This window comes from Manis pentadactyla, chromosome 3 (assembly GCF_030020395.1).
Source record: "Manis pentadactyla isolate mManPen7 chromosome 3, mManPen7.hap1, whole genome shotgun sequence".
Classification (NCBI taxonomy): Eukaryota; Metazoa; Chordata; class Mammalia; order Pholidota; family Manidae; genus Manis; species Manis pentadactyla.
The window spans coordinates 61,049,492-61,058,728 of record NC_080021.1 but is presented as its reverse complement, the minus strand read 5'-3'; the positions used below and the strand labels follow the sequence as shown (position 1 = coordinate 61,058,728).

General features: G+C 38.0%; 1 long non-coding RNA gene across 2 annotated transcripts in view; it reads right to left on the bottom strand.

Annotated features, from left to right (window-relative positions):
* LOC130682874 (uncharacterized) overlaps nt 1-9,237 on the bottom strand; it is a 62,072-nt gene that overhangs the window by 7,316 nt on the left and 45,519 nt on the right. For both annotated transcript variants that reach the window (XR_008996273.1, XR_008996274.1), the window contains one exon: nt 2,198-2,335. This is a non-coding gene — a long non-coding RNA (uncharacterized LOC130682874). The remainder of the gene's footprint in view (nt 1-2,197; nt 2,336-9,237) is intronic.

Genomic DNA, 9,237 nt, shown 5'->3' with positions numbered 1-9,237 from the left:
GAATAAGTGTGTGTACCCCAGTGGGTAGTGAACACACCACTTCCTTATATTCCCTATTCTAGTCTTAGAAACAACTTGTATTACCTTAAATATGCCCTGCAGTGTTTATAACAAAGCACACACAGACACACATAGGAATATTCCAGAGCTTCCTTTCTAACCAGTATTCCCTCCAGAAGCAGAGAATGCATTTTGTCCAGACATAATTTCCATCTATAGATGGTAGGGTAACGTGGGATAATATGGAACAAATCTTACCATTTCTACCAGACGGTGAGATGGCTTCCAGACTTGAGACACATACCTGGTTACTGCAGCCGCCTTTACCTCCCCGTTGCTTCTCTAAACTGTTTTCATCACCCCCAAACACACACACACACACACATTTAGGTTTCTTTCTCTTTTTTTGTTTCTCTCATTATTTATTTTCTCTCTTGTTAAGCATAAAACTTACCAATCCTTAAATAATAATTTAGTATATTTTGTTAATACATTAATATTACATATAATGGATATATACTAATATATATTAATTATTATATATTGGTTATTAATACAGCAGTCTACCACTATAAGAATAGTAATACCAGAAGCTAACACTTAACATAGCATTTATTATATATATATGCTCATCATTCCAAAGACTTCAGATATATTAATCTATTTTCATGAAGTAACTCCTGGTACATTTTATAAGGGCTTTCTGTGGTCTTGCAGGGAGCTGGGCTGTGATTTGACATCAGGATAGTCACATCTTAGAGGCACTGTCTGCAGGTTCTTCAGAACCTCTACATTCTTGGTGGTAATAACTTCCTCCTTACCAAGAACAGATGAACCCATTCACACAATCTCCTGGTGTTCTTTGCAACATGTACATTCATAACATAAATTTTGCTTTAAGTGTAGTCTTTTTAATAACTAGTTATGCAATGTGTAGCTAAGAAATTAATTATGCTACAAATACCTATTTGATGATTGCAGCATTCAGTTTCCTAAATTGGAACTGGGCTGGGGGATGGGAAAGAAACCACAGGCAGCAAATGTCAGAGAGACAAGTGGTAAGAAACTAAAAACAGAGTCGTGCTGGGCTGGCACCCCTCAGAAAATGGCCCTAGGGGACGAGATCTCCTGGACCAGGAAAGCTCCTCTGGCTTCAGACTCACCCCCCTGGGAGAACAACTTAATGGAGGTGGTGCTAATGCATCAAGGGAGCAGGGGCTTTACTTACTAATCTGCACTTTGCACTCAGCTGCAGGCACACGGCAGGCATCCCTTTATGTGGTAAACATGAAAATGAATTGCTCCCTGCCACCATGAAGTTGGTGTTTGATGTGTGGGGATGTATGCTGGGGAGGAAGAGAATGAAAGGTCTCTCTTAGGGGTGGCAGAGGAAATCTGGATTTGTGTCCTAATAACACACTGTGAACAGGATTTGTAGGAAATGCCCTGTTTTTAGAAATTACTACAGGTACACCAGTGTCCCTCCTGAAGAAATAGACACTTTGAATCTGTGAAGGATAAGATGATGGCATGTTTCATTCATTTGAGATTTGAAAATATTCATTAGGATCATAACAATAACAGAATCAAGGCCCTTTCCCATTTAGGAGTTTTCACTTGACTTCTACTGTTTTACTTATTTGATCTTAAAACTGCGTGGAACTGTAAGGAGGGAAATATGACCACATGTTTAGTTTCCCCAGGACTCCCTTGGCTTCTGTCTGTTGTCCTGAGGGTAATTATTAAAAATATTTCTGACATTCTGGAAAGGAATTCTAGTTTGAACGATAAGTAATGGCTGCTCTAGGGTGACAGGCATTAAACCATGTGCCAGACGTCATCCTGTCATAGTTAAACTGTGCTTTAATATTCCAAGGTCTGCTCAAGCAGCAGCATTTGGGCCAAACAATGCACCAGCACCATCCCTTGCCTAGTTCTTGTGCCTTTCGTCTCTGACACCTGATTCCTTTTCTGTTTCTCAACTGTACTGGTCACCAGACTTTGGTGTTCTCCTCTGCATCTTCCCACCCATTCATCCACGTCACCTCCACTTTCTCTAAAACAGATCCATGTCCTGACCCCATGGCCTAACTTGAGCATCTGTCTAGGGAGTTTGGTTCTAAGCATCTGTCTGGGGAGTGCTGTATCAACCACACAGTAGTAGTGGGCTACATTGAAATAAAAGTATGTTCCTCACCCATGTAACAGTTCTACATGACAGTTCTTGATCCAGTGGTTCCTGTGGGCAATCACTCTGCAAATGATGACTCGAAGATTCCTTTCCCCTAATGGCTCCCTTGTCCCCCAAGGCCAGAGAGTCCTGTCTTTTTAGCCACTGGGAGAAAATAAAAGAGAGAATGAAGGACAGGCTTGCAAGTGGTATGTAGCATTTCCACTCATATTCTATTGCCCCAAATTTAGAAAGAGAAACTCCCTTGTCCATTGTTCTTTGTGACTTCTGACTCTCCTTTCAAGGGCCCTCAGCTGCATCTGAAGAGGTTGTGAGATATATGTTCTCCTTGGAGGATGCATAGCTTTCTCAACCTGTTTCCATGATAGATTTCTGATCTGTTTACTTCTAGTAATGATGCCCAGTTATACCCAAAGTTCTTTCCCATATATATAATGTTGAAGCATGACTTATCACTATGTTTTCTAGTCCCTATGCCTATTTCTCCCTCTCTGCTTTCTCTTTCTTTCTCCCTTTCTCTCTCTCTTTCCCAACTTAATGGTGCTACCTTGAGGCAATCTGAATAAAAAGACTTGTGTAGATATTAATTAATCTGTTATTTGCTTCAAGGATGAGTACTAATAAGCCTTTGTCTCTCAAAACCAGTCTTATGAATTACTATCTGAGATCTAGAAACAGTAATTTTCCAACCCTGTAATGCCCTCAGATTTTGAGCTCTTTCTCTTCCCTTTCACTGTTGCTTGCAAACTTACCAACTCTGACCTCAGCTCTTTCTGGTGGTATTTTGCTAAAGGCAATCAATAAACTGACACATTTCAACATGGTTTATTTTCAACCACTTCTACTAGAAACTTAAACTCATTAGGGAAGTCTGCTTTCCACTGTAGGCACAGTTCACCAAATATTTACCATTTTATAACATGGAATGCCAGCTTGGCAGTTTCTAATATCTCATTTCTCATTGCCCAGTGTCTGACTATTAAACCAATGCCACATATTTTAGGCTATTGTTAGGGTAGCATCCAGCTTCAAGGTACCCATTCCCAGATTAGTCAACAAAGACTATCTACTGTTAAAAACTGCAAGATTCCAATGCCTGGGCAATGCAAAGATTTGTTTTTAATTCACAGAACACCGTTATCATTGACTATTTTGATCTGGTGACTTGCCTGGGGTCTCTCCTCAAATAAATGACTCGGAGTGCCTGAATATTTCTAACCTGTAGATCTGCCATCTGATGATTTAGGATCCTTTGTTTCCAGCTCTGTGAGTGGGTGTTTTAGGGACAAACCTGATTTGTAGGGGCAATATATGGAAGCAGACCACATCACTTCTACTTACATCCCATTGACTAGTGCTTATTTCAAACACCCCACTTAACTGCAAGGCAAGCTGATAAATATGGTCAAGCCATATGCACCACAGGAAGAGAGGCTGAGTGCACCAGGCATCAGTTAACTGCCTCTCACCTCCATATTGGCACTTTAGTATCTGCATTGCAATATTAGACTAGAATCCTTAAAGATGTCTTCTACACAGTGAGCGCAACCTGAAGATTTGTTAATAGTTGTTGCTGGAAGGACATTGCAGTTGGAAGGGGACTTCTTTTCCTGGTCTGGTGTATTGAGTTTTGCTTACTCTTGTTCCTGCTGCACAGTGCCTTGGTGCTGTGTGTGGTGACATCCAGCCTTGGGTCTCACCTGCAGACCTAGATCATGAAGCTCCTCAGTGGCCTTTCAGCCCCAGCACAGGCCTGGTGACTACCCCCAGCATGCTTCCTAGCATGGACATCACACACTTCAGGCCTCTCACTGGCAGCAAAACCCAACTGTCTCTGAACGCCCTGCCACCACCTGCAGGTCATCTGCATCCTAGTGTTGGTTCCTGTTTTCCTACGACTCTGGAACAGCTCTGACATGGGCAAGCCAGAAGTCTTCTCCACCATCCATATGACTCCAACCTTACTTCTCTGATGAGTTGTGAAACCCAAGCTTGGAGTTCCAAGTTTCTCCTTCTTTGGACATTCTCCCTGATTCCTAGGATGCCATGAGATGGAGTTATCTTTAGGTCTTCATAGTTACTTCTCTATCACAATAATTTAATGATTTTTTCACAACAAACTTCCTCTGTTCAAATTATTGCATGTTTTTTGCCTTTGGTTGGACCCAGGATTTTACATACACTGGGTTTGGGGAGTATATCATAGTTTCTGTCCTAGCCTGAGTCACACACATGAGATCCCGACTGTTTCTGTCAAGTTCTATAGCCCAAGGCATTTTTCATGGAGAACAGACCTGAAACTCAGGTCTTCTGATTCTAAAACACCACAAGGAAAAGGAAATAATGTAGGACATCGCAGATAAACTTTTCAGTACAAAAAAATCAAGTGCAACAATAATATTATTTCTAAAAGATAATGGTTTCTCACCAAAGGTATTTAAGATCTTAAAAAAAAGTATGCAACATTAAACGTAAAACAAATCATTATGTTTAAAATATAAAAAATATATTTTCTTGCCTCTGCCAGATTTAGCAGAACTAAAAATAAATAAATGGTTTATCCATTTCTGTGTATAATTATTTTATTAAGATATAATTCAGATACCATAAAACTGATTTTTTTAAGTATACAATTCAGTGGTTTTTAGTATATGCACAAAGTACTACTATCACCATTATCTAATTCCAGCTCATTTTTATCACCCTAAAAATGAAACACTGTACCCATCACTCTCTTTTCTTCCTGCCCCCAACCCTAAGCAATGACTTTCTACCTGTATGGATTTACCTACTCCAGAAATTTCATATTAATGGGATCATACAATATGTGGCCTTTTCTGTTTGGCTTCTTTCAGTTAGCCTTATACCTTCAAAGTTCACCTATGATGTAGTATGTTGTATGTGATTTTTGAAGTTTGATTTTCATAATCATTGAAAGCATATTCTTCTCTGTCACCTATAAAGCCTGTGTTAATGATACTATGACAGCCATCTAGTTTTAACTTGTAAAGAAAAGGGAGTAATTACAAAAGGAAAGTAAAAATCTTCATGTTTTCATGAAATTCTAAATGTGAGCAAAAAAGAAAGTGAAAAATACTTCCAATCCTGCCTTTTAAATTTTCTCTCTTGGTGTACTGCTACTAATAATCAACACTTACATAACACTTCAGAATTTCAACACATTTTTATATTGAATGCCAAAGGTAACACCTACTGCAGGAATTATATGCTGTGTTTAATTCCTGGAGACTGTAGGAATACTATAAATAGCTCTATTATTTTTTTTAGTTGTTATTATCACACATCCTAAATGTAAGTTAATAAAGCCTCTAGTATTTCTGTAAAAAATGCTTCTGTGAACAGAAATTGGCAAAAACTCACAAAGGTGTCCATTTTTTGGGTTGTTTGTTTTTTTTCCAAGAAAATCTTGAAGTTGGTTAATCATGAGCAGTGTCTAAAAGAGCTTCATGATCTACTTTTCCTTAAAGGTTTTCCACAATATAAGAAAGGGGATGACATGTGATATATAATGCCATCATTATAAACATATCTATATTCAATTTTTTTCAATACTATTTTCTGAGGTGCTAAAAGCTATTCCCAAGCAGTAATAAAATTCTAGCCTGTATTTAGTTAGAACGTTTGCAATCCTCCTCTGAGATATGAAGTAGGAACATTATTACAGCTGGAGAAAGGGATGGTGGTAAGTTAAGTGACTTGTCCAAGGAGACACAATAAATCAGAAGTAGGCCTTGGGAATAAACCTTGACTTCCCTTTAAGACTTTTCTCTGATACTATATGGCCTTTCTGAGCCACTGGAAGTTTCATCATTAACCTAACAGTTAATTTTAATGTTTTATAAGGCCTTTTCCAGATACATAAATATAACCTTCTCTAATACAATTTCTTAGGCAATGTAAATTAAAGAAATCCACTCCTAATAAAAGCCAGAGAGAATCGACCTTATTCACAAAATATAGGAAACCTAGTAACTTAGAGTAATGACTTCCATCTGCCCCTAGTAACTGATACAAGGTTGTCACATGGCCTAGCTTATTGCCCTTACTATTGGGGACTGATACGTAAATATGTTGGGACTACTGACTATAGTTTTTCAGTAATGGGAGCAGTATGTGGAATATAATATGGACTCCAAAGATTTACCAGTGAAGTGCTAGTCAGGAAAGATGATTCTTATTCCCAATGTTTAAAAATTACATATTTATCATACCTCTAAGTAGTGAGTTGGATATCCATAGACTAGCTTCAGACAGGGGACAACTGTACTTCCAAAGATGGTTCATATCACAAGATATCTGCACTCCAATACTTTCAACTCTATTGGGTGATTCTTGTATTGGCCTCATTGTGTTCTGCATCTCAGAATAAATTCATCTAATAAGCCTGATGCATAGTGTTTCTATCATCCTTCCTGACTTGAATGCACCATCTGTTACATATAGCAAATGTGTATATGGCTGGTTCCTTAAGAACATTGACCAGGCCCTTCATGACAGTGAGTTCTTTACAGTGTTGCACCTTAGTGCCCAGGTTGTAAGAGTTCAGATTTTCACTTTCAGATGAAAATCAGCTTCTTAGGAACTAAGCTTAGAGAAGAAACCAAAATTTAATTTACCTTATAATACTTTTGGCAAAGATACTCCTGACCACAAAGGGAACAACCTTTCACAGCATTAAAGTGGACCAATCAATACCTCAGTATGAAGCCTTTTTAGGAAATCCTAATAGCTCTGTCCAAGAACTCTAGGCACATACTTGTCCAATATTCTATGGCTAAAGGAATTTACAAAAGTGGCCCGTCCTAGAATAAAAGAAAATACTATCCTGAGTATAAATTCTAGTTTCACAGGCATCAAGAAATTAAAAACAAAAGGAGATCAAATCTCGGGATGCTCTATTAAACTTATGTATTGAATATATGTAGCAAGTTGTCCCACTGTATCATCCAGAGAAACAGAAACAATAGATTTGGGTGAGAGAGAGAGATGCATATATACGTACATGTATATTTTATATTATATATATATATACACACACACACATGAAGATATGTCTACAGATACTAATTTTATGAAGAACCCTAAATGGCCAGGTGGTAGTCAGTGGAATCATTACTGTGTCTCCCAGTGGTAACACTCAACTAAGGTCTCTAGACCAGTAAAGCATAAGGTTGTGAAGACAGAAAGCAAACCTTTGCCTAGTAGATCGCTAGGGATGGGTAATAGAGAGTGGTGGCATCCCATTTCTACTTCTTGATTCCTGGCCCATGAATACTGGCTGTGGGTGCGAGACCACGATATATTGGGCATGAATCTAGAGCATATTTAGCTTCCTGCAGATCATTGCTCTAGTCTTGTAAGGTATTACCACCTAGTCATTGCTGTAACAAGGTCTTCAAAAGGACCTTCCACTGTTTTATCAAATCATCTTCTTCAAAATGATGAGATACATGATACGATCAGTGAATACCTACACATGGGTCCACTGCCCATATTTTGCTTTGAGGCCGAGTTCCTTGATCCAAGGCAATGCCGTGTAGGATACCACAAAGGCGGATCCTGCATTTGGGAAGTTCATATGTGGCAGTGTTGGCAGAAGCATTATGTGCAAGGAAGGCAAATCCTAATACAGAGAAATTGTCTATTTCAGGAAATTATTACATCCACCATATACACACATCCATCCTCCATCCTAGGGATAACAGGCTGACCTACACAGTGACATCAATTCAGCCACTGAGGGCAGATAGAGAGCTATTACTACATGGTGAGCAAAGTGGACTGTGGAAACTTGGGCTCAGCAGAGTCTTTTGATCTGTAATAGGAGCATATTTCTGTAACTTGCACTGCTGAGAAAAATACATTACAGATGAATTATTGTTTTGTATCTGGAAACTATATTCTATTACCTTGAAATTAATGGAGTAAAATAGAAATTTCTCAGTGCCTAAGAAAGAGGAAACTCTGAAAAGTGTCTTAATTAAAATAAGCGTTTATGCCTAGACCTATCTTTAATTTCAGTGTGTACTTGGGCAAGATGCTTTTATTGAAATGCTTAGGTAACATTTCAATCCTCATTTGAAATAAGGATAATAGCTATTTTGTGTGTGTGTTTTCCCCCTTTTGTGGTAAGGATCAAGCAGGAAAATGTATAAAAGCACTTAGCTCAAGAGCACAGATCACAGATGCTGCTTAAGAAATGATTTTTTTTAATGTAGATAGTCATCTAATTTCATAACATCCTATAAAGTAGTTTATAACTAGTCTCCTTTTATGGATAAGGAGACTGAGATTTAAAGAAATCAAATGCCTTCCTGAAAATTGGACAGGTTGGCCTCAAAGAGATGCTCCATGGTTCACATCCAGGTTTTCCTTCTCATAAATAACATTTACCATGAGTTGAGTGTGTGTGTGTGTGTGTGTGTGTATGATTTCAAAATAGATACAAGCTTATGTAGAAAAATTTAAAAACATACAAAGAAGAAAATTATTACCTATTACCCTTTTATTTCTTAAATGTAAACTACATATAAATAAAGAGTGTACTATTACTGAAATGATAATAATAGCTAAACTTTGAGTCCTTTTATGAATAAGTGCTTCTTCTAAGGATTTCACATGGATTAAATCACTTGGTCTTAACAAATGCTGTAGGGGGTAAGTACTCTCCTATCTCCCTTTACTAAGAAGAAACCTGAGGCCTGGAGAGATTGACCGGCTTTCCCAAGGTCACCCACCTTAGTGGTGGAAGCAACTCACACCTGGGCCAGCTAACAATACCCTGGGTCACTAAGCTGATAACCTTAATTGACATATTTTCCTATATTAGAATCATGCTACCTATTTATTTATTATAAATCACTGACTTTTCACTAAAATGCATAATACTAATATCTCTTCATGTCCTTAAATATGTTTCTACATGATGACATTTATAAGCAATATAGTTTTACAACTTGCAAAATACACTTATTTATTCAGCTGACTCTGTATCCTTGGATGCTTACACTGCTGTGTTTTAACAC